General features: G+C 49.0%; 1 protein-coding gene across 5 annotated transcripts in view; it reads left to right on the top strand.

Annotated features, from left to right (window-relative positions):
* The first annotated feature begins 9,052 nt into the window (after positions 1 to 9,052).
* PKNOX1 (PBX/knotted 1 homeobox 1) overlaps positions 9,053 to 25,112 on the top strand; it is a 211,708-nt gene continuing 195,648 nt past the window's right edge. For 3 of the 5 annotated variants that reach the window (XM_069760372.1, XM_069760370.1, XM_069760371.1), the window contains exon 1: positions 9,068 to 9,162. The gene's annotated coding sequence lies outside the window, so the exon portion shown is untranslated. Of the gene's footprint in view, positions 9,163 to 25,112 lie in introns of all 5 variants that reach the window. The other 2 variants (XM_069760367.1, XM_069760369.1) reach the window with 2 other exon arrangements.

Here is a 25,112-nt window from a genome sequence, read left to right as displayed (position 1 = left end):
GCAGAACAATATTGTATCATACAATTAGGTTCTGTAGAAGGACGTAGATCTGGGGATTTATTATGATGGAATATAGGCTGAACTGGATGGACAAATGTCTTTTTTCGGCCTTACTATGTTACTATGTATGTTACATTCCTTCTCCTTCAAGGATCAACTCACATCTGATCTCAAAATAAGAATGGATTGTCTGAGCTCCTGGGATCCGCCCATGAAGGGGGTAGGGGTTACACCTTCTATTCAAGGGTTGGGTCCACCAGAAGATTCTAGACTGGTGGGCTCCTCTTAATCTATGTAGTATGTACATTTGACTAGCCTCCTGCTGTGAGGAAGAATGGCTATTCCTCCACTAGTGATGTTGTCAAAGCTTAATTACATTAGAGCTTAGGGCTGCAAGTATTGGGGGAAGGAGACATATTGTTACAGGTGAACTCCCAGCCAAGAAAATACATAAATTACAGCTAATAGAAACCAGAGAACAGTTACATACATCAAATGGCATATTATTCAAATACAGGACAGGGCAAAAGTACATATCATGACAATCCCTTCCCCTCCCAATTTGTGTACGTACTAGGGACCTCTACAGGTCGTTGGTTAAGTACACACAGGCAGAGCGTAACTTACATGTGGCTTCATGCAGCCACGAATTGGCATCGTAGCTCTCCCACATCATTGCCCAGAAGAACATCTGCAGGCAGACCACCCATCACCCCAACCACACATCGCCTGACCCCAAAACCAAAGTTCAGATCCACAGTGGCTGTGGGAATAGTCCTCCATTGTCCACCAGCCAGTTTAATGACAATCCCAGGTCCTCTATGGATTGCCTCAGGCCGAACCACTCGGGGATCAGCCAGTGTGAGGAAAGCCCCTGAGTCACAAAATCCAATAAGTCTCTGTCCATCCAGCACGACCTCCTGCAAGTGCTTACCTCGATGAGCAGAAGTCGTCATAGCTGCGGGTCGCACACCATAAACTCCTAGTGGTGCAACATGGGTGGGTGAGGCACTTGGCCAGTCCTCACGTAGTGGTGACACATCGTCCTCCATGGCACTTGGCTGTACATAATTAATAATACGACTGGGTACAGGATTAATCCTCATTTGAACAGCTGGGCAGGAGGCTTGCAGATGCCCCGGCTGTCCACATCGATAGCATCTCTGCTGGGTCTCACTCCATCCAAGGCGTCCTCTTGGGCGAGGGGTAAGGGAACCTGGAGGCCGGTTTCCACCTGAAGGTGCTGTAGGGGTTTGAGGACGACTTCTCCATGAGCTGGCTGGGCATGAGGCCTGCAGATGCCCACAACCATAACACTTGCGCTCTGCTACTTCCTCTCCTCGTCGTATTCCAGAAAACGCAGTAGAAGCAACTGGAGGCACATTTACACGGGTATCAGCATGAGGTGGTGGCTTAGAGGAACGGGGAACAATGGGGACAGAAGAACAGGGGGCCACCGGTGTTGTGGAGCAGGTAGGCCTCTCTCCATCCTCCAACAGAACCCTCCACTGAGGCTTGATGGTGAGAGCCTCATCAGCTAGAGCTGCAGCTTCCTCCACAGTGGCTGGTCTCCTCTCACGCACCCATTCCCGGATCTCAGCAGGGCACTTGAAGTAAAACTGCTCTTTTAGGATAACCTGGAGGAAGGTCTCCCAGGTTAAGGCCTCATCTGCCTCCAGCCAGCGATGACATATCTGTTTGAGTCTGTGGGCATACATCTTGAAAGACACTTCCTCATCACAGGCTAAAGTACGGAACTGAGTCCTGTAAGTGTCTGGGGTAACAGCATAATGTTCTAGAATAGTCCGTTTAATCTCCGCATACTCACAGTTCCCCTGAGGGTCCATAGCTCTATAGGCTGCGGCAGCTCCACCCTCTAAGAGCCCCACCAGATGTTGGACTCGGTCCCTTTCCGGGACTTCCATTAATCGACACTGATGCTCAAAGTCCTGGAAGAAGCCCTCAATGTCGCCTGCAGCCTCATTAAAGGGCTTGAAGTCTTTGCGGGACACTCTGGGGAGTTCCCTCATGGTGGGTGCTGGGGTTAGAGTCTGTCTGAAGCTTCTAGCTGCTTCCAAAGCGATCTGCCTCTCCAGCAATGCCATCTCCTGAGCTCTGTCCTCGGCTCTGTGAATGGCCTCCCTCTCCCACTCCTCGGCTCTGTGAATGGCCTCCCTCTCCTCGGCTCTGTGAATGGCCTCCCTCTCCCTCTCCTGAGCTCGGTGAATGGCCTCTTTCTTATAGTCTATGGTGGCCTCTTCTCCCAGCAATGCCAACTCCTCCTCGTACCACACAACCCACTGACTTTTTTGGGTATTTACCTCCGGCTGCAGTCTTTCCTCCATTTGCTGTGAGGGTCCTTCCTCAGCGTCATCTTGCAGGCGAACTCCTTCCAAAGCCTCAATAAGCTGCTCCTTGGAGAGTCCCTTAAAACGGACTCCTACTTCACGGGCCTTTGATTGTAGGCTCCCCAAAGTCCAGTTCTTGTACTCTGCGGTGTTGGTTCCCGATGTTGGGCCATTGTCCTCCATTCCTTCTGCTCTGATCCCACTGCTTGCCACCAGTTTGTGACGGGGTGTACGGCAGAGCAAGAAGGGACAACAAGCCGAGGGATGATTCAACAGATTTATTATCAAGAATGCTGGAACAACACATGCAGGTAGATCTACAGAGTCCACAATTAGTCCAATGGAACAGGTTCGGGGCACCTCCCGATAATCCTTGTGCCAGGTAATAAAGCAATAGTCCACAATTAGTCCAAGGGATCCCAAAACAATCTCACGAACGACGAGATATGTCCTCAGCTCAAGTCTCGCCCCGTTTGCTTCCACAGTCCCAGATGGGCGTGGGGTCTTGCCTCAGCTAAGAATCCCCACTCCTCCTTCAAGGATCAACTCACATCTGATCTCAAAATAAGAATGGATGGTCTGAGCTCCTGGGATCCGCCCATGAAGGGGGTAGGGGTTACACCTATTCAAGGGTTGGGTCCACCAGAAGATTCTAGACTGGTGGGCTCCAGGCAGTCTATGCAATATGTACATTTGACTAGCCACCTGCTGTGAGGAAGAATGGCTATTCCTCCACTAGTGATGTTGACAAAGCTTAATTACATTAGAGCTTAGGGCTGCAAGTATTGGGGGAAGGAGACATATTGTTACAGGTGAACTCCCAGCCAAGAAAATACATAAATTACAGCTAATAGAAACCAGAGAACAGTTACATACATCAAATGGCATATTATTCAAATACAGGACAGGGCAAAAGTACATATCATGAGACATATATACTCTGTGCCTGCTGTATGCATATCTCTATACTCTGTGCCTGCTGTATACATCTCTATACTCTGTGCCTGCTGTATACATCTCTATACTTTGTGCCTGCTGTATACATTATATATACTCTGTGCCTGCTGTATACATATCTCTATACTCTGTGCCTGCTGTATACATATATACTCTGTGCTTCCTGTATACATAGCTCTATACTCTGTGCCTGCTGTATACATCTCTATACTCTGTGCCTGCTGTATACATTATATATACTCTGTGCCTGCTGTATACATATATATACTCTGTGCCTGCTGTATACATATATATACTCTGTGCCTGCTGTATACATATATATACTCTGTGCCTGCTGTATACATATATATACTCTGTGCCTGCTGTATACATATCTCTATACTCTGTGGCTGATGTATACATATATACTCTGTGCCTGCTGTATGCATATCTCTATACTCTGTGCCTGCTGTATACATATCTCTATACTCTGTGCCTGCTGTATACATATATACTCTGTGCTTACTGCATACATATCTATATACTCTGTGCCTGCTGTATACATCTCTATACTCTGTGCCTGCTGTATACATCTCTATACTTTGTACCTGCTGTATACATTATATATACTCTGTGCCTGCTGTATACATATATATACTGTTACATCTCTATACTCTGTGCCTGCTGTATACATATCTACTCTGTGCCTGCTATATACATACACTCTGTGCCTGCTATATACATATCTCTATATTCTGTGCCTGCTGTATACATATATACTCTGTGCCTGCTGTATACATATCTCTATGCTTTGTGCCTGCTGTATACATATCTCTATACTCTGTGCCTGGTGTATACATATATACTCTCTGCCTGCTGTATACATATATACTCTGTGCCTGCTGTATACATATATACTCTGTGCCTGCTGTATACATATCTCTATACTCTGTGCCTGCTGTATACATATACTCTGTGCTTCCTGTATACATAGCTCTATACTCTGTGCCTGCTGTATACATCTCTATACTCTGTGCCTGCTGTATACATTATATATACTCTGTGCCTGCTGTATACATCTCTATACTCTGTGCCTCCTGTATACATTATATATACTCTGTGTCTACTGTATACATATCTCTATACTGTGCCTGCTGTATACATATCTCTATACTCTGTGCCTGCTGCATACATATATACTCTGCCTGCTGTATACATATCTCTATACTCTGTGCCTGCTGTATACATATATATACTCTGTGCATTCTGTATACATATCTCTATACTCTGTGCCTGCTGTATACATATCTCTATACTCTGTGTCTGCTGCATACATAGCTCTATACTCTGTGCCTGCTGTATACATATATATATACACTCTGTGCCTGCTGTATACATATATACTCTGTCTGCTGTATACATATCTCTATACTCTGTGCCTGCTGTATACATATCTCTACACTCTGTGTCTGCTGTATACATATCTCTATACTCTGTGCCTGCTGCATACATATCTCTATACTCTGTGCCTGCTGTATACATATATATATATACACTCTGTGCCTGCTGTATACATATATACTCTGTCTGCTGTATACATATCTCTATACTCTGTGTCTGCTGTATACATATCTCTACACTCTGTGTCTGCTGTATACATATCTCTATACTCTGTGCCTGCTGCATACATATCTCTATACTCTGTGCCTGCTGTATACATATATACTCGGTGCCTGCTGTATACATATATACTCGGTGCCTGCTGTATACATATATATACTCTGTGCCTGCTGTATATATATATATATATATATATATATATATATATATACTCTGTGCCTGCTGCATATATATATACTCTGTGCCTGCTGTATACATATCTCTATACTCGGTGCCTGCTGTATACATATATATATATATATACTCTGTGCCTGCTGTATATATATATATATATATATACTCTGTGCTTGCTGTATACATATATATATATACTCTGTGCCTGCTGTATATATATATACTCGGTGCCTGCTGTATACATACATATATATACTCTGTGCCTGCTGTATACATATATATATATATATACTCTGTGCCTGCTGTATATATATATATATACTCGGTGCCTGCTGTATACATATATATATATACTCTGTGCCTGCTGTATATATATATACTCGGTGCCTGCTGTATACATATATATATATACTCTGTGCCTGCTGTATATATATATACTCGGTGCCTGCTGTATACATCATATATACACTCTTTGCCTGCTGTATACATTATATATACACTCTTTGCCTGCTGTATACATTATATATACACACTCTGTGTCTGCTGTATACATATATATATATATATATATACTCTGTGCCTGCTGTATACATCATATATACACTCTTTGCCTGCTGTATACATCATATATACACTCTTTGCCTGCTGTATACATTATATATACACTCTGTGTCTGCTGTATACATCATATATACACTCTTTGCCTGCTGTATACATCATATATACACTCTTTGCCTGCTGTATACATCATATATACACTCTTTGCCTGCTGTGTACATTATATATACACTCTGTGTCTGCTGTATACATTATATATACACTCTGTGTCTGCTGTATACATATATATACACTCTGTGTCTGCTGTATATATATATACTCGGTGCCTGCTGTATACATATATATATATATATACTCTGTGCCTGCTGTATACATCATATATACACTCTTTGCCTGCTGTATACATTATATATACACTCTGTGTCTGCTGTATACATATATATATATATACTCTGTGTCTGCTGTATACATATATATATATATATATACTCTGTGCCTGCTGTATATATATATATATATATATATATACTCGGTGCCTGCTGTATACATCATATATACACTCTTTGCCTGCTGTATACATTATATATACACTCTGTGTCTGCTGTATACATATATATATATATATACTCTGTGTCTGCTGTATACATATATATATATATATATACTCTGTGCCTGCTGTATATATATATATATACTCGGTGCCTGCTGTATACATTATATATACACTCTGTGTCTGCTGTATACATTATATATACACTCTTTGCCTGCTGTATACATTATATATACACTCTGTGTCTGCTGTATACATTATATATACTCTGTGTCTGCTGTATACATTATATATACACTCTGTGTCTGCTGTATACATTATATATACACTCTGTGTCTGCTGTATACATATATATATACACTCTGTGTCTGCTGTATACATTATATATACACTCTGTGTCTGCTGTATACATTATATATACACTCTGTGTCTGCTGTATACATTATATATACACTCTTTGCCTGCTGTATACATTATATATACACTCTGTGTCTGCTGTATACATTATATATATACTCTGTGTCTGCTGTATACATCATATATACACTCTTTGCCTGCTGTATACATCATATATACACTCTTTGCCTGCTGTATACATTATATATACACTCTGTGTCTGCTGTATACATCATATATACACTCTTTGCCTGCTGTATACATCATATATACACTCTTTGCCTGCTGTATACATCATATATACACTCTTTGCCTGCTGTGTACATTATATATACACTCTGTGTCTGCTGTATACATTATATATACACTCTGTGTCTGCTGTATACATATATATACACTCTGTGTCTGCTGTATATATATATACTCGGTGCCTGCTGTATACATATATATATATATATATATATATATACTCTGTGCCTGCTGTATACATATATATATACTCGGTGCCTGCTGTATACATATATATACACTCTGTGCCTGCTGTATATATATATACTCGGTGCCTGCTGTATACATATATATATATATATATATATATATATATATATATACTCTGTGCCTGCTGTATACATATATATATACTCGGTGCCTGCTGTATACATATATATACACTCTGTGCCTGCTGTATACATCATATATACACTCTTTGCCTGCTGTATACATTATATATACACTCTGTGTCTGCTGTATACATATATATACACTCTGTGTCTGCTGTATACATATATATATACACTCTGTGTCTGCTGTATACATATATATACACTCTGTGTCTGCTGTATACATATATATATACACTCTGTGTCTGCTGTATACATATATATACACTCTGTGTCTGCTGTATACATTATATATACACTCTGTGTCTGCTGTATACATCATATATACACTCTTTGCCTGCTGTATACATCATATATACACTCTTTGCCTGCTGTATACATTATATATACACTCTGTGTCTGCTGTATACATTATATATACACTCTGTGTCTGCTGTATACATTATATATACACTCTGTGTCTGCTGTATACATTATATATACACTCTGTGTCTGCTGTATACATTATATATACACTCTGTGTCTGCTGTATACATATATATACACTCTGTGTCTGCTGTATACATTATATATACACTCTGTGTCTGCTGTATACATTATATATACACTCTTTGCCTGCTGTATACATTATATATACACTCTGTGTCTGCTGTATACATTATATATACACTCTTTGCCTGCTGTATACATTATATATACACTCTGTGTCTGCTGTATACATTATATATACACTCTGTGTCTGCTGTATACATTATATATACACTCTGTGTCTGCTGTATACATTATATATACACTCTGTGTCTGCTGTATACATCATATATACACTCTTTGCCTGCTGTATACATTATATATACACTCTGTGTCTGCTGTATACATTATATATACACTCTGTGTCTGCTGTATACATTATATATACACTCTGTGTCTGCTGTATACATTATATATACACTCTTTGCCTGCTGTATACATTATATATACACTCTGTGTCTGCTGTATACATATATATACACTCTTTGCCTGCTGTATACATTATATATACACTCTTTGCCTGCTGTATACATTATATATACACTCTGTGTCTGCTGTATACATTATATATACACTCTTTGCCTGCTGTATACATTATATATACACTCTGTGTCTGCTGTATACATTATATATACACTCTGTGTCTGCTGTATACATTATATATACACTCTTTGCCTGCTGTATACATTATATATATACTCTGTGTCTGCTGTATACATTATATATACACTCTTTGCCTGCTGTATACATTATATATACACTCTGTGTCTGCTGTATACATTATATATACACTCTTTGCCTGCTGTATACATTATATATACACTCTGTGTCTGCTGTATACATTATATATACACTCTTTGCCTGCTGTATACATTATATATACACTCTGTGTCTGCTGTATACATTATATATACACTCTTTGCCTGCTGTATACATTATATATACACTCTGTGTCTGCTGTATACATTATATATACACTCTTTGCCTGCTGTATACATTATATATACACTCTTTGCCTGCTGTATACATTATATATACACTCTGTGTCTGCTGTATACATTATATATACACTCTTTGCCTGCTGTATACATTATATATACACTCTGTGTCTGCTGTATACATATATACTGTTACACGTATAGGAGCTTTCTGTTCGGTTTTTGCGATATCTCTTGTTCCTCCTGAGCTGTAACCTCGCACTGCGCATGCTCAGACGCACGTCCCTACAAGACGTGTAGGCGGGACCTTCACTGCTCCCCGGCCAATCAGCGGACAGACGTCTCACTGACTACGAGCAGGCCCCGCCCGTACGTGATGACGATGACGCCAGGCCGCCTCATGCTAATGTGAGGCGTGCAGCGCGATGACGTAGGCGCCCCTGCGGGTCCCGATTGCTGCAGCCGCTTGTCAGTGTGACGAAGATTGGCACCGGGTAAGCTGTCAGTCACAGCGCCCGCCCGCCGGCCCGCGCCGCTCCGCCGCACCCCCCGCCTCCCTCGCCCCCGCACACCACACACACACGTTGCTATGGGCTCCCCGGTGCCCCCTTCTCCGTTTTGCGCGCTCCCTGCCTTCCACGGTGCCGTCCTTGCGCGTCCACGGGCCCTCCCCCTCCCTGTGCGCGATTTCTGGGCCCGCCCTCTCACCGCGTGCACGCGCCTGTCTTACATGACCGCGCCTTTTTCTCCATCCAATCCACCGCGTCGGGTGCAGCGCTCAGCCAATCACAGCGCGCAGAGGGCTGTTGCCAGGGCCCCTGTATTTGTGCCTGGAGGGGCAAAACCATCGCGGCGGAGACTCCGGGGGAGTGGCCAGGCTAGAATGGGGGCGGGGAAAACTAGGAAAATGTGTCTGTTGGAAACGTGTCCCCCTACTGTGTGCACCCTCAAAATGTGTCCCCCTTACTGGGTGCACCCTGAAAATGTGTCCCCCTTACTGTGTGCACCCTGAAAATGTGTCCCCCTACTGTGTGCACCCTGAAAATGTGTCCCCCTTACTGTGTGCACCCTGAAAATGTGTCCCCCTTACTGTGTGCACCCTGAAAATGTGTCCCCCTTACTGGGTGCACCCTGAAAATGTGTCCCCCTTACTGTGTGCACCCTGAAAATGTGTCCCCCTACTGTGTGCACCCTGAAAATGTGTCCCCCTTACTGTGTGCACCCTGAAAATGTGTCCCCCTACTGTGTGCACCCTGAAAATGTGTCCCCCTTACTGTGTGCACCCTGAAAATGTGTCCCCCTACTGTGTGCACCCTGAAAATGTGTCCCCCTACTGTGTGCACCCTGAAAATGTGTCCCCCTTACTGTGTGCACCCTGAAAATGTGTCCCCCTTACTGTGTGCACCCTGAAAATGTGTCCCCCCTACTTTGTGCACCCTGAAAATGTGTTCCCCTTACTGTGTGCACCCTGAAAATGTGTCCCCCTTACTGTGTGCACCCTGAAAATGTGTCCCCCTTACTGTGTGCACCCTGAAAATGTGTCCCCCTTACTGTGTGCACCCTAAAAATGTGTCCCCCTTACTGTGTGCACCCTGAAAATGTGTCCCACTTACTGTGTGCACCCTGAAAATGTGTCCCCCCTACTGTGTGCACCCTGAAAATGTGTCCCCCTTACTGTGTGCTCCCTGAAAATGTGCCCCCCTTACTGTGTGCACCCTGAAAATGTGTCCCCCTTACTGTGTGCACCCTGAAAATGTGTCCCCCTTACTGTGTGCACCCTGAAAATGTGTCCCCCTTACTGTGTGCACTCTGAAAATGTGTCCCACATACTGTGTGCACCCTCAAAATGTGCCCCCCCACTGTGCACCCTCAAATTGTGCCCCCCCCTACTGTGGACACACTGAAAATGTGTCCCCCATTATGTGCACCCTGAAAATGTGTCCCCCATTATGTGGACCCTGAAAATGTGTCCCCCATTATGTGCACCTAACATAAACAAAGTCTAGAAAATGCCTTTTATTAACACTACATGAAGATAATGGCTGTTCCCAAACCAGACACAACAATCACCACTATAAAGACTAGAAAATGAGAGACACGAAGAAGTGAGGTGCCGGTGCTGTGTCACTGCCTGTCAGCGGAGGTGCGCAACCTAATTCCCACGCCGGTGGCGCCCCGCTCCTCGCTGCTGTCCCTGGTGAGGTGCTGTGTCACTGTCAGCGGAGGTGCGCAACCTAATTCCCACGCTGGTGGCGCCCCGCTCCTCGCTGCTGTCCCTGGTGAGGTGCTGTGTCACTGTCAGCGGAGGTGCGCAACCTAATTCCCACGTCGGTGTCGCGCCGCTCCTCGCTGCTGTCCCTGGTGAGGTGCCGGTGCTGTGTCACTGTCAGCGGAGGTGTGCAGCCTAATTCCCACGTCGGTGTCGCGCCGCTCCTTCGCTGCTGTCCCTGGTGAGGTGCCGGTGCTGTGTCACTGCCTGTCAGCAGAGGTGCGCAGCCTAATTCCCACGCTGGTGGCGCCCCGCTCCTCGCTGCTGTCCCTGGTGAGGTGCTGTGTCACTGTCAGCGGAGGTGTGCAGCCTAATTCCCACGTCGGTGTCGCGCCGCTCCTTCGCTGCTGTCCCTGGTGAGGTGCCGGTGCTGTGTCACTGTCAGCGGAGGTGCGCAGCCTACTTCCCACGTCGGTGTCGCGCCGCCCCTCGCTGCTGTCCCTGGTGAGGTGCCGGTGCTGTGTCACTGCCTGTCAGCGGAGGTGCGCAACCTAATTCCCACGTCGGTGTCGCGACGCTCCTCGCTGCTGTCCCTGGTGAGGTGCCGGTGCTGTGTCACTGCCTGTCAGCATAGGTGCGCAGCCTAATTCCCACGCCGGTGGCGCCCCGCTCCTCGCTGCTGTCCCTGGTGAGGTGCTGTGTCACTGTCAGCGGAGGTGCGCAGCCTAATTCCCACGTCGGTGTCGCGCCGCTCCTCGCTGCTGTCCCTGGTGAGGTGCCGGTGCTGTGTCACTGCCTGTCAGCGGAGGTGCGCAACCTAATTCCCACGTCGGTGTCGCGACGCTCCTCGCTGCTGTCCCTGGTGAGGTGCCGGTGCTGTGTCACTGCCTGTCAGCATAGGTGCGCAGCCTAATTCCCACGCCGGTGGCGCCCCGCTCCTCGCTGCTGTCCCTGGTGAGGTGCTGTGTCACTGTCAGCGGAGGTGTGCAGCCTAATTCCCACGTCGGTGTCGCGCCGCTCCTCGCTGCTGTCCCTGGTGAGGTGCCGGTGCTGTGTCACTGCCTGTCAGCATAGGTGCGCAGCCTAATTCCCACGCCGGTGGCGCCCCGCTCCTCGCTGCTGTCCCTGGTGAGGTGCTGTGTCACTGTCAGCGGAGGTGTGCAGCCTAATTCCCACGTCGGTGTCGCGCCGCTCCTCGCTGCTGTCCCTGGTGAGGTGCCGGTGCTGTGTCACTGCCTGTCAGCGGAGGTGCGCAACCTAATTCCCACGCCGGTGGCGCCCCGCTCCTCGCTGCTGTCCCTGGTGAGGTGCCGGTGCTGTGTCACTGTCAGCAGAGGTGCACAGCCTAATTCCCACGTCGGTGTCGCGCCGCTCATCGCTGCTGTCCCTGGTGAGGTGCCGGTGCTTTGTCACTGCCTGTCAGCGGAGGTGCGCAGCCTAATTCCCACGTCGGTGTCGCGCCGCGCCTCGCTGCTGTCCCTGGTGAGGTGCCGGTGCTGTGTCACTGCCTGTCAGCGGAGGTGCGCAACCTAATTCCCACGTCGGTGTCGCGCCGCTCCTCGCTGCTGTCCCTGGTGAGGTGCCGGTGCTGTGTCACTGCCTGTCAGCATAGGTGCGCAGCCTAATTCCCACGCCGGTGGCGGCCCGCTCCTCGCTGCTGTCCCTGGTGAGGTGCTCTGTCACTGTCAGCGGAGGTGAGCAGCCTAATTCCCACGCCGGTGGCGCCCCGCTCCTCGCTGCTGTCCCTGGTGAGGTGCCGGTGCTGTGTCACTGCCTGTCAGCATAGGTGCGCAGCCTAATTCCCACGCCGGTGGCGCCCTGCTCCTCGCTGCTGTCCCTGGTGAGGTGCCGGTGCTGTGTCACTGCCTGTCAGCAGAGGTGCGCAGCCTAATTCCCACGCCGGTGGCGCCCTGCTCTGTTGTGAATTCTGTGGTCAAGCTCCCTCCTGTGGTCATGAGTGGTACTTCGGCTGGTTCTGTCTATGAGTTTCCTCTGGTGGATGTGAGTGGGGCTGCGGCTTCTGAGTTTCCTTCCTCAGGTGACGAGGTTAAGTCGTTAGGTGCTGCTCTATTTAACTCCACCTAGTTCTTTGTTCCTGGCCTCCAGTCAATGTTCCAGTATTGGTCTTGCTCTCTCCTGGATCTTTCTTGTGGCCTGTCTGCCCTGCATAAGTCGGGCCTCACTTTGCTAAAGTCTATTTTATCCCTGTGTTTGTATTTTTATCTTAACTCACAGTCATTATATGTGGGGGGCTGCCTTTTCCTTTGGGGAATTTCTCTGAGGCAAGGTAGGCTTATTTTTCTATCTTCAGGGCTAGCTAGTTTCTCAGGCTGTGCCCGAGGCGCCTAGGTCTGGTCAGGAGCGCTCCACGGCTACCTCTAGTGTGGTGTGATAGGATTAGGGATTGCGGTCAGCAGAGTTCCCACGTCTCAGAGCTCATCCTATGTTATCAGTAACTATCAGGTCTATCAGTAACTATTCAGTGCTCTTAACCACCAGGTCTGTTGTGGTTCTAAATCACCAGTTCAGAACAGTGCTGGAGGCCCAAAGTACTAATGCTTCTCAATAGAGGGAAAAGAGAAGTTCTGAGACCATTTTTTTTTCTCTGCACTGTGTTTTGTCTTTCTTTTCCCCTAGACATTTGGGTGGTTCAGGACACAGGTGTTGTGATGGACATTAAAGGTCTGTCTTCATGTGTGGATCTTCTCATTGCAAGAGTACAAAATATTCAAGACTTTGTGGTTCAGAATTCTATGTTAGAACCAAGAATTCCTATTCCTGATTTGTTTTCTGGAGATAGAGCTAAGTTTCTGAGTTTTAAATATAATTGTAAACTGTTTCTGGCTTTGAAACCCCGCTCCTCTGGTGACCCAGTTCAACAAGTTAAGATCGTTATTTCTTTATTACGTGGCGACCCTCAAGACTGGGCATTTTCCCTTGCGCCAGGAGATCCTGCATTATGTAATATTGATGCGTTTTTTCTGGCGCTCGGATTGCTTTATGATGAGCCTAATTCAGTGGATCAGGCAGAGAAAAATTTGCTGGCTCTGTGTCAGGGTCAGGATGAGATAGAGATATATTGTCAGAAGTTTAGGAAGTGGTCTGTGCTCACTCAATGGAATGAATGTGCGCTGGCAGCAATTTTCAGAAAGGGTCTCTCTGAAGCCCTTAAGGATGTCATGGTGGGATTTCCTATGCCTGCTGGTCTGAATGAGTCTATGTCTTTGGCCATTCAGATCGATCGACGCTTGCGTGAGCGTAGATCTGTGCACCATTTGGCGATATTATCTGAGCATAAACCTGAGCCTATGCAATGTGGTAGGACTTTGACCAGAGCTGAGCGGCAAGAACACAGACGTCAGAATGGGCTGTGTTTTTACTGTGGTGATTCCACTCATGCTATCTCCGATTGTCCTAAGCGCACTAAGCGGTTCGCTAGGTCTGCCACCATTGGTACGGTACAGTCTAAATTTCTTTTGTCCGTTACTTTGATTTGCTCTTTGTCATCCTATTCTGTTATGGCATTTGTGGATTCAGGCGCTGCCCTGAATTTGATGGACTTGGAGTATGCTAGGCGTTGTGGGTTTTTCTTGGAGCCCTTGCAGTATCCTATTCCATTGAGAGGAATTGATGCTACGCCTTTGGCCAAGAATAAGCCTCAGTACTGGACCCAACTGACCATGTGCATGGCTCCTGCGCATCAGGAGGATATTCGCTTTTTGGTGTTGCATAATCTGCATGATGTGGTCGTGTTGGGGTTGCCATGGCTACAAGTCCATAACCCAGTATTGGATTGGAAATCAATGTCTGTGTCCAGCTGGGGTTGTCAGGGGGTACATGGTGATGTTCCATTTCTGTCTATTTCATCATCCACCCCTTCTGAGGTCCCAGAGTTCTTGTCGGATTACCGGGATGTATTTGATGAGCCCAAGTCCAGTGCCCTACCTCCGCATAGGGATTGTGATTGTGCTATCGATTTGATTCCTGGTAGTAAGTTTCCTAAAGGTCGACTGTTTAATTTGTCTGTGCCTGAGCACGCCGCTATGCGGAGTTACGTAAAGGAATCCTTGGAGAAGGGTCATATTCGCCCGTCGTCGTCGCCATTGGGAGCAGGGTTCTTTTTTGTGGCCAAGAAGGATGGTTCGCTGAGACCTTGTATTGATTACCGCCTTCTAAATAAAATCACAGTCAAATTTCAGTACCCCTTGCCGCTGCTGTCTGATTTGTTTGCTCGGATTAAGGGGGCTAGTTGGTTCACCAAGATAGATCTTCGTGGTGCGTATAATCTTGTGCGTATTAAACAGGGCGATGAATGGAAAACAGCATTTAATACGCCCGAGGGCCATTTTGAGTACCTGGTTATGCCATTCGGGCTTTCCAATGCTCCATCAGTATTTCAGTCCTTTATGCATGACATCTTCCGAGAGTACCTGGATAAATTCCTAGTTGTATACTTGGATGATATTTTGGTCTTCTCGGATGATTGGGAGTCTCACGTGAAGCAGGTTAGAATGGTGTTCCAGGTCTTGCGTGCGAATTCTTTGTTTGTGAAGGGGTCAAAGTGTCTCTTTGGTGTTCAGAAGGTTTCATTTTTGGGTTTCATTTTTTCCCCTTCTACTATCGAGATGGACCCTGTTAAAGTTCAGGCCATTTATGATTGGACTCAGCCGACATCTCTGAAGAGTCTGCAAAAGTTCCTGGGCTTTGCTAATTTTTATCGTCGCTTCATCAATAATTTTTCTAGTATTGCTAAACCGTTGACTGATTTAACCAAGAAGGGTGCTGATGTGGTCAATTGGTCTTCTGCTGCTGTGGAAGCTTTTCAGGAGTTGAAGCGTCGTTTTTCTTCTGCCCCTGTGTTGTGCCAACCAGATGTTTCGCTCCCGTTTCAGGTCGAGGTTGATGCTTCTGAGATTGGAGCAGTGGCTGTTTTGTCGCAAAGAAGTTCTGATGGCTCAGTGATGAAACCATGTGCCTTCTTTTCCAGGAAGTTTTCGCCTGCTGAGCGTAATTATGATGTTGGCAATCGAGAGTTGCTGGCCATGAAGTGGGCATTCGAGGAGTGGCGTCATTGGCTTGAAGGAGCTAAGCATCGCGTGGTGGTCTTGACTGATCACAAGAACTTGACGTATCTCGAGTCTGCCAAACGGTTGAATCCTAGACAGGCTCGTTGGTCGCTGTTTTTCTCCCGTTTTGACTTTGTGGTTTCGTACCTTCCGGGCTCTAAAAATGTGAAGGCGGATGCCCTGTCTAGGAGTTTTGTGCCCGACTCTCCGGGTTTGCCTGAGCCGGCGGGTATTCTCAAAGAGGGGGTAATTTTGTCTGCCATCTCCCCTGATTTACGGTGGGTGCTGCAAAAATTTCAGGCTAATAGACCTGACCGTTGCCCATCGGAGAAACTGTTTGTCCCTGATAAATGGACTAGTAGAGTTATATCGGAGATTCATTGTTCAGTATTGGCTGGTCATCCTGGAATCTTTGGTACCAGAGATTTGGTGGCTAGATCCTTTTGGTGGCCGTCTCTGTCGCGGGATGTGCGTTCGTTTGTGCAGTCCTGTGGGATTTGTGCTCGGGCTAAGCCCTGCTGTTCTCGTGCCAGTGGGTTGCTTTTGCCCTTGCCAGTCCCGAAGAGGCCCTGGACACATATCTCTATGGATTTTATTTCGGATCTCCCCGTCTCTCAAAAGATGTCGGTCATTTGGGTAGTTTGTGATCGCTTCTCTAAGATGGTCCATTTGGTACCCTTGTCTAAATTGCCTTCCTCCTCTGATTTGGTGCCGTTGTTTTTCCAGCATGTGGTTCGTTTACATGGTATCCCGGAGAACATCGTTTCGGACAGAGGTTCCCAGTTTGTTTCGAGGTTTTGGCGATCCTTTTGTGCTAGGATGGGCATTGATTTGTCTTTTTCCTCGGCTTTCCATCCTCAGACAAATGGCCAAACTGAACGAACCAATCAGACCTTGGAAACATATCTGAGATGTTTTGTTTCTGCTGATCAGGATGATTGGGTGTCCTTTTTGCCTTTGGCTGAGTTCGCCCTTAATAATCGGGCCAGCTCGGCTACTTTGGTTTCGCCGTTTTTCTGCAATTCTGGTTTCCATCCTCGTTTCTCTTCAGGGCAGGTTGAGTCTTCAGACTGTCCTGGTGTGGATACTGTGGTGGATGGGTTGCAGCAGATTTGGACTCATGTAGTGGACAATTTGACATTGTCCCAGGAGAAGGCTCAACGTTTCGCTAACCGCAGGCGCTGTGTGGGTCCCCGACTTCGTGTTGGGGATTTGGTTTGGTTGTCGTCTCGTTATATTCCTATGAAAGTTTCCTCTCCTAAGTTTAAGCCTCGTTTCATTGGTCCGTATAGGATTTCTGAGGTTCTTAATCCTGTGTCTTTTCGTTTGACCCTTCCAGCTTCTTTTTCCATCCATAATGTATTCCATAGGTCATTGTTGCGGAGATACGTGGCACCTGTGGTTCCATCCGTTGATCCTCCTGCCCCGATTTTGGTTGAGGGGGAGTTGGAGTATATAGTGGAGAAGATTTTGGATTCTCGTATTTCGAGACGGAAACTCCAGTACCTGGTTAAGTGGAAGGGTTATGGTCAGGAAGATAATTCCTGGGTCTTTGCCTCTGATGTTCATGCTGCCGATCTGGTTCGTGCCTTTCATTTGGCTCATCCTGGTCGGCCTGGGGGCTCTGGTGAGGGTTTGGTGACCCCTCCTCAAGGGGGGGTACTGTTGTGAATTCTGTGGTCAAGCTCCCTCCTGTGGTCATGAGTGATACTGCGGCTGGTTCTGTCTGTGAGCTTCCTTTGGTGGATGTGAGTGGGGCTGCGGCTTCTGAGTTTCCTTCCTCAGGTGACGAGGTTAAGTCGTTAGGTGCTGCTCTATTTAACTCCACCTAGTTCTTTGTTCCTGGCCTCCAGTCAATGTTCCAGTATTGGTCTTGCTCTCTCCTGGATCGTTCTTGTGGCCTGTCTTCACTGCATAAGCTAAGTTCTGCTTGTGTTACTTTTGTTTGCTATTTTTTCTGTCCAGCTTGCTATATTGGTTTTTCTTGCTTGCTGGAAGCTCTGGGACGCAGAGGAAGCACCTCCGTACCGTTAGTCGGTGCGGAGGGTCTTTTTGCGCCCTCTGCGTGGTTGTTTGTAGGTTTTTGTGCTGACCGCAAAGCTATCTTTCCTATCCTCGGTCTATTCAGTAAGTCGGGCCTCACTTTGCTAAAATCTGTTTCATCCCTGTGTTTGTATTTTCATCTTTACTCACAGTCATTATATGTGGGGGTCTGCCTTTTCCTTTGGGGAATTTCTCTGAGGCAAGGTAGGCTTATTTTTCTATCTTCAGGGCTAGCTAGTTTCTCAGGCTGTGCCCGAGGCGCCTAGGTCTGGTCAGGAGCGCTCCACGGCTACCTCTAGTGTGGTGTGATAGGATTAGGGATTGCGGTCAGCAGAGTTCCCACGTCTCAGAGCTCGTCCTATGTTATTAGTAACTATCAGGTCACTTTGTGTGCTCTTAACCACCAGGTCTGTTGTGGTTCTGAATCACCAGTTCATAACACTGCTCCTCACTGCTGTCCCTGGTGAGGTGCCGGTGCTGTGTCACTGTCAGCGGAGGTGGGCAGCCTAATTCCCACGCCGGTGGTGCCCCGCTCCTCGCTGCTGTCCCTGGTGAGGTGCCGGTGCTGTGTCACTGTCAGCGGAGGTGTGCAGCCTAATTCCCACGCCGGTGGCGCCCTGCTCCTCGTTGCTGTCCCTGGTGAGGTGCCGGTGCTATATCACTGCCTGTCAGCGGAGGTGTGCAGCCTAATTCCCACGCCGGTGGCGCCCTGCTCCTCGCTGCTGTCCCTGGTGAGGTGCTGTGTCACTGTCAGCAGAGGTGCGCAGCCTAATTCCCACGTCGGTGTCGCCCCGCTCCTCGCCGCTGTCCCTGGTGAGGTGGCGGTGCTGTGTCACTGTCAGCGGAGGTGGGCAGCCTAATTCCCACGTCGGTGTCGCACCGCTCCTCGCCGCTTTCCCTGGTGAGGTGACGGTGCTGTGTCAGTGGAGATACGCAGCCTAATTCCCACGTCGGTGTCGCACCGCTCCTCGCCGCTGTCCCTGGTGAGGTGCCGGTGCTGTATCACTGCCTGTCAGCGGAGGTGCGCAGCCTAATTTCCACGCCGGTGGCGCCCCGCTCCTCGCCGCTGTCCCTGGTGAGGTGCCGGTGCTGTGTCACTGCCTGTCAGCATAGGTGCGCAGCCTAATTCCCACGCCGGTGTCGCCCCGCTCCTCGCTGCTGTCCCTGGTGAGGTGTCGGTGCTGTGTCACTGCCTGTCAGCATAGGTGCGCAGCCTAATTCCCACGCCGGTGGCGCCCTGCTCCTCGCTGCTGTCCCTGGTGAGGTGCCGGTGCTATATCACTGCCTGTCAGCGGAGGTGTGCAGCCTAATTCCTACGCCGGTGGCGCCCTGCTCCTCGCTGCTGTCCCTGGTGAGGTGCTGTGTCACTGTCAGCGGAGGTGAGCAGCCTAATTCCCACGCCGGTGGCGCACCGCTCCTCGCTGCTGTCCCTGGTGAGGTGGCGGTGCTGTGTCACTGTCAGCGGAGGTGGGCAGCCTAATTCCCACGCCGGTGGCGCCCCGCTCCTCGCCGCTGTCCCTGGTGAGGTGCCGATGCTGTGTCACTGCCTGTCAGCATAGGTGCGCAGCCTAATTCCCACGCCGGTGTCGCCCCGCTCCTCGCTGCTGTCCCTGGTGAGGTGTCGGTGCTGTGTCACTGCCTGTCAGCATAGGTGCGCAGCCTAATTCCTACGCCGGTGGCGCCCTGCTCCTCGCTGCTGTCCCTGGTGAGATGCCGGTGCTATATCACTGCCTGTCAGCGGAGGTGTGCAGCCTAATTCCCACGCCGGTGGCGCCCTGCTCCTCGCTGCTTTCCCTGGTGAGGTGCTGTGTCACTGTCAGCGGAGGTGGGCAGCCTAATTCCCACGCCGGTGGCGTGCCGCTCCTCGCTGTCCCTGGTGAGGTGCCGGTGCTGTGTCACTGCCTCTCAGCGGAGGTGCGCAGTCTAATTCCCACGCCGGTTTCGCCCTGCTCCTCGCTGCTGTCCCTGGTGAGGTGCCGGTGCTGTGTCACTGTCAGCGGAGGTGTGCAGCCTAATTCCCACGCCGGTGGTGCCCCGCTCCTCGCTGCTGTCCCTGGTGAGGTGTCGGTGCTGTGTCACTGCCTGTCAGCGGAGGTGCACAGCCTAATTCCCACGCCGGTGGTGCCCCGCTCCACGCTGCTGTCCCTGGTGAGGTGTCGGTGCTGTCTCACTGTCAGCGGAGGTGGGCAGCCTAATTCCCACGCCGGTGGCGCACCGCTCCTCGTTGCTGTCCCTGGTGAGTTGCCGGTGCTGTATCACTGCCTGTCAGCGGAGGTGGGCAGCCTAAATCCCACGCCGGTGGCGCCCTGCTCCTCGCCGCTGTCCCTGGTGAGGTGGCGGTGCTGTGTCACTGTCAGCGGAGGTGGGCAGCCTAATTCCCATGTCGGTGTCGCGCCGCTCCTCGCTGCGGTCCCTGGTGAGGTGCCGGTGCTATATCACTGCCTGTCAGCAGAGGTGCGCAGCCTAATTCCCACACCAGTGGCGCACCGCTCCTCGCTGCAGTCCCTGGTGAGGTGCCGGTGCTGTATCACTGCCTGTCAGCAGAGGTGCGCAGCCTAATTCCCACGCCGGTGGCGCCCCGCTCCTCGCCGCTGTCTCTGGTGAGGTGCCGGTGCTATATCACTGCCTGTCAGCAGAGGTGCGCAGCCTAATTCCCACTCCGGTGGCGCCCCGCTCCTCGCTGCTGTCCCTGGTGAGGTGCCGGTGCTGTGTCACTGCCTGTCAGCGGAGGTGGGCAGCCTAATTCCCACGCCGGTGGTGCCTCGCTCCTCGCTGCTGTCCCTGGTGAGGTGCCGGTGCTGTGTCACTGCCTATCAGCGGAGGTGCGCAGCCTAATTCCCACGCCAGTGGTGCCCCGCTCCTTGCTGCTGTCCCTGGTGAGGTGCCGGTGCTGTATCACTGCCTATCAGCGGAGGTGCGTAGCCTAATTCCCACGCCGGTGGCGCCCCGCTCCTCGCCGCTGTCCCTTGTGAGGTACCGGTGCTGTATCACTGCCTATCAGCGGAGGTGCGTAGCCTAATTCCCACGCCGGTGGCGCACCACTCCTCGCTGCTGTCCGAGGTGTCCCTATTCCGCCCTACGCACAAGGCAATATGGCAGAAAAACAAATATGGTTCTACCATTCCCTCATCCCAACGGAAAAGACTGCAAAGATCACAGTCAGAGAAGTGGTCTGGTGTCCTAATATTGATGACCACCAACAGTTACTGTAACGGGTCTACCAATCTGGGGTACCTCTTTCAGTACCACTCCGTGTTTCAGTAGGTCCACTCTGCTTTGGATGGAGTCTGAATGAAGGACGCTGGCTGGAATTGCTTGGTTACATGGGCGCATATAAGAGATCACTGCTTCTCCACATATTTCCAGTCTGACAACACTTTCTGTAGAAGGACGTAGATCTGGGGATTTATTATGATGGAATATAGGCTGAACTGGATGGACAAATGTCTTTTTTCGGCCTTACTAACTATGTTACTATGTTACTATGTTACTTTATCACAGGACACAGAATATATCACACAGATACAGAGGGCAGGCCAATAGAAAAGCGGCAGGCCAGACATACATTACAATAGCCGCAGGTGGCCGAGCCTGCTGATATTTACTGTGGGAATTACAAAGGTGGGGGAGGACAGAAGGGGGATATCTTGTCCCCTCTGCCCAGGGGCGCAGCCTGTGGGCTGATGCATTTCTCATGGAAACTATTATACATACATATAACTGCACAACATATTCTTGGTGCTGGGGGTTCTGTAACACGGCTCCCCTTTTCAGCGATGCGATCGGCATACACAGTTTGATCCTTAACGAATCGGTTTGGGGATGACTGAAGTTTATGGGGTTGGTACAAGTTCCGTTTGTTGACTTAGTCCATCGACGTTACCGTTTTGTTTACCGGGTCTGTAGTGGATGGTGAAGTCCAGAGGTTGTAGCGCTAAACTCCACCGCAGTAATCTGGCATTGTCTCCGGAGACCCGATTAAGCCAGACTAGGGAATTATGGTCCGTTAGGAGGGAAAACTGTCGTCCATACAAATATGGTTGTAACTTTTTGAGTGCCCATACTATTGCCAGGCACTCCTTCTCGATGGCCGCATAGCTCACTTCACGGGGCAGTAGTTTCCGACTCATGTAAACTACCGGGTGTTCTTGGCCGTCTGGCCCGACTTGGCTTAGTACTGCCCCCAATCCAAACATAGAAGCGTCTGTGTGAACAAGGAAACATTTAGTTGGATCGGGTGCGGCCAATACTGGGGTATTGGTGAGGGCGTCCTTTAGCTGGCGGAAGGCTTCCTCACACTCTGGGGTCCAGGTTACCTGGCGGGGTTTGTTCTTACGGGTCAGATCAGTGAGGGGCTTGGCCACGCTGCTGTAATTGGGAACGAATTTCCTGTAATACCCCGCTGTCCCTAGAAACACCATGACCTGGGTTTTAGTGCGTGGGGTGGGCCATTTGGCTATGGCCTCAATCTTGGCTGGTTCTGGTCGCTGTTTCCCACTTCCCACCCAATGCACTAAATACGGAACCTCTGCTTTGCCCACGTGACACTTGTTTGGGTTCAGGGTGATTCCGGCCTGGTGGATCCTGTCCAATACTGTCTCTAGGTGATTTAGATGCTCTTTCCATGTCGCGCTGTAGATGGCGATGTCATCCAGGTAGGTACACGCATAGTCCTGGAGACTGTCCAGAAGCCGGTCAGCCAGCCTCTGGAAGGTCGCCGGGGCAGTCTTCATCCCGAATGGCATAACTCGAAACTGGAATAAGCCAAACGGGGTGACAAATGCCGACTTGGGAATAGCGTCAGGACTAAGGGGAATCTGCCAGTAGCCTTTGCATAGATCGATGGTGGTCAAATACTTTGCCCCTGCCAGCCGGTCTAACAACTCATCCACACGCGGCATGGGATACGTATCCGTCACTGTTTTCTCATTGAGCTTACGATAGTCTACACAAAACCGTGTACTCCCATCCTTCTTGGGCACTAACACTACTGGGGATGCCCAGGGACTATCCGACTCTTCAATAACCCCTAAACGCAACATCTCTTGTATCTCTTGTCGCATCCTTTCTCGTACAGACTCAGGGACGCGGAAGGGGGGTTGTCGCAGGGGGGTCTGATCCTGGGTCTCAACCTTGTGTTGTGCCAGGTGAGTGTACCCGGGTTTCCCCGAAAACATCCTCTGTCGCTGCCTCAACAACTCCTCCGCCTGCTGTCTCTCCCGGGAGCCTAGGTCTTCACCCAAGTATACCTGGTCCCATGTTTTAGACTGAGTCCTCTCCCCTAAGACATCAGGCAAGGGAAGTCCGGCTAAATCCTCTGCTTCAGGTGCACAGATGGCCACTACCTCTTCAGGGCGCTCCCGATAGGGCCTCAGCATATTCACGTGGGGTCGTCACAATCGGCGACATTATAGGTGGTGTCGGCTATTTTCCCCACTACCTGGCAGAACCCCTGCCATGCATCTTGGAACTTGCTCTAATACCAGGACCTTCTGCCCTATTTCCAAGGTGCGCTCTCTGGCCATCTGATTGTACCATACGCGCTGGCGCCGCTGGGCCACCTGCATGTTCCCACGTACAGCCTGGGTCAGCTCCTGTAGGCGGTCCCGGAATTCCAGCACATAGGGTACAATAGGTACCCCTTCTATGTTGCCCTCCCCTTCACAGTGTTCTAGCACTAACATAGTAACATAGTAACATAGTTAGTAAGGCCGAAAAAATACATTTGTCCATCCAGTTCAGCCTATATTCCATCATAATAAATCCCCAGATCTACGTCCTTCTACAGAACCTAATTGTATGATACAATATTGTTCTGCTCCAGGAAGACATCCAGGCCTCTCTTGAACCCCTCGACTGAGTTCGCCATCACCACCTCCTCAGGCAAGCAATTCCAGATTCTCACTGCCCTAACAGTAAAGAATCCTCTTCTATGTTGGTGGAAAAACCTTCTCTCCTCCAGACGCAAAGAATGCCCCCTTGTGCCCGTCACCTTCCTTGGTATAAACAGATCCTCAGCGAGATATTTGTATTGTCCCCTTATATACTTATACATGGTTATTAGATCGCCCCTCAGTCGTCTTTTTTCTAGACTAAATAATCCTAATTTCGCTAATCTATCTGGGTATTGTAGTTCTCCCATCCCCTTTATTAATTTTGTTGCCCTCCTTTGTACTCTCTCTAGTTCCATTATATCCTTCCTGAGCACCGGTGACCAAAACTGGACACAGTACTCCATGTGCGGTCTAACTAGGGATTTGTGTAGAGGCAGTATAATGCTCTCATCATGTGTATCCAGACCTCTTTTAATGCACCCCATGATCCTGTTTGCCTTGGCAGCTGCTGCCTGGCACTGACTGCTCCAGGTAAGTTTATCATTAACTAGGATCCCCAAGTCCTTCTCCCTGTCAGATTTACCCAGTGGTTTCCCATTCAGTGTGTAATGGTGATATTGATTCCTTCTTCCCATGTGTATAACCTTACATTTATCATTGTTAAACCTCATCTGCCACCTTTCAGCCCAAGTTTCCAACTTATCCAGATCCATCTGTAGCAGAATACTATCTTCTCTTGTATTAACTGCTTTACATAGTTTTGTATCATCTGCAAATATCGATATTTTACTGTGTAAACCTTCTACCAGATCATTAATGAATATGTTGAAGAGAACAGGTCCCAATACTGACCCCTGCGGTACCCCACTGGTCACAGCGACCCAGTTAGAGACTATACCATTTATAACCACCCTCTGCTTTCTATCACTAAGCCAGTTACTAACACATTTACACACATTTTCCCCCAGACCATGCATTCTCATTTTGTGTACCAACCTCTTGTGCTAAGTCTAGGGGTCCCCTTACCTGTCTCCCGTATACCAGCTCGAACGGGGAGAACCCCATGGATTTTTGGGGCACCTCCCGATAGGCAAACAGGAGGTGAGGCAAGAATTTCTCCCAGTCCCTGTAGGTCCTGGTAAAAGTCCCAATGAGTTGTTTTAACGTCCCGTTAAAGGGTTCACACAACCCATTGGTTTGCGGGTGGTACGGGGCGCTTCTAATGGACTTTACGCTGCACAGCTTCCACAGTTGGTTGGTCACCTCTGCTGTAAACTGGGTACCCTGGTCTG

This window comes from Ranitomeya imitator, chromosome 3, assembly GCF_032444005.1.
Source record: "Ranitomeya imitator isolate aRanImi1 chromosome 3, aRanImi1.pri, whole genome shotgun sequence".
Classification (NCBI taxonomy): Eukaryota; Metazoa; Chordata; class Amphibia; order Anura; family Dendrobatidae; genus Ranitomeya; species Ranitomeya imitator.
The sequence above is the reverse complement of the archived record's forward strand: the minus strand, read 5'-3'. Positions and strand labels throughout refer to the sequence as shown.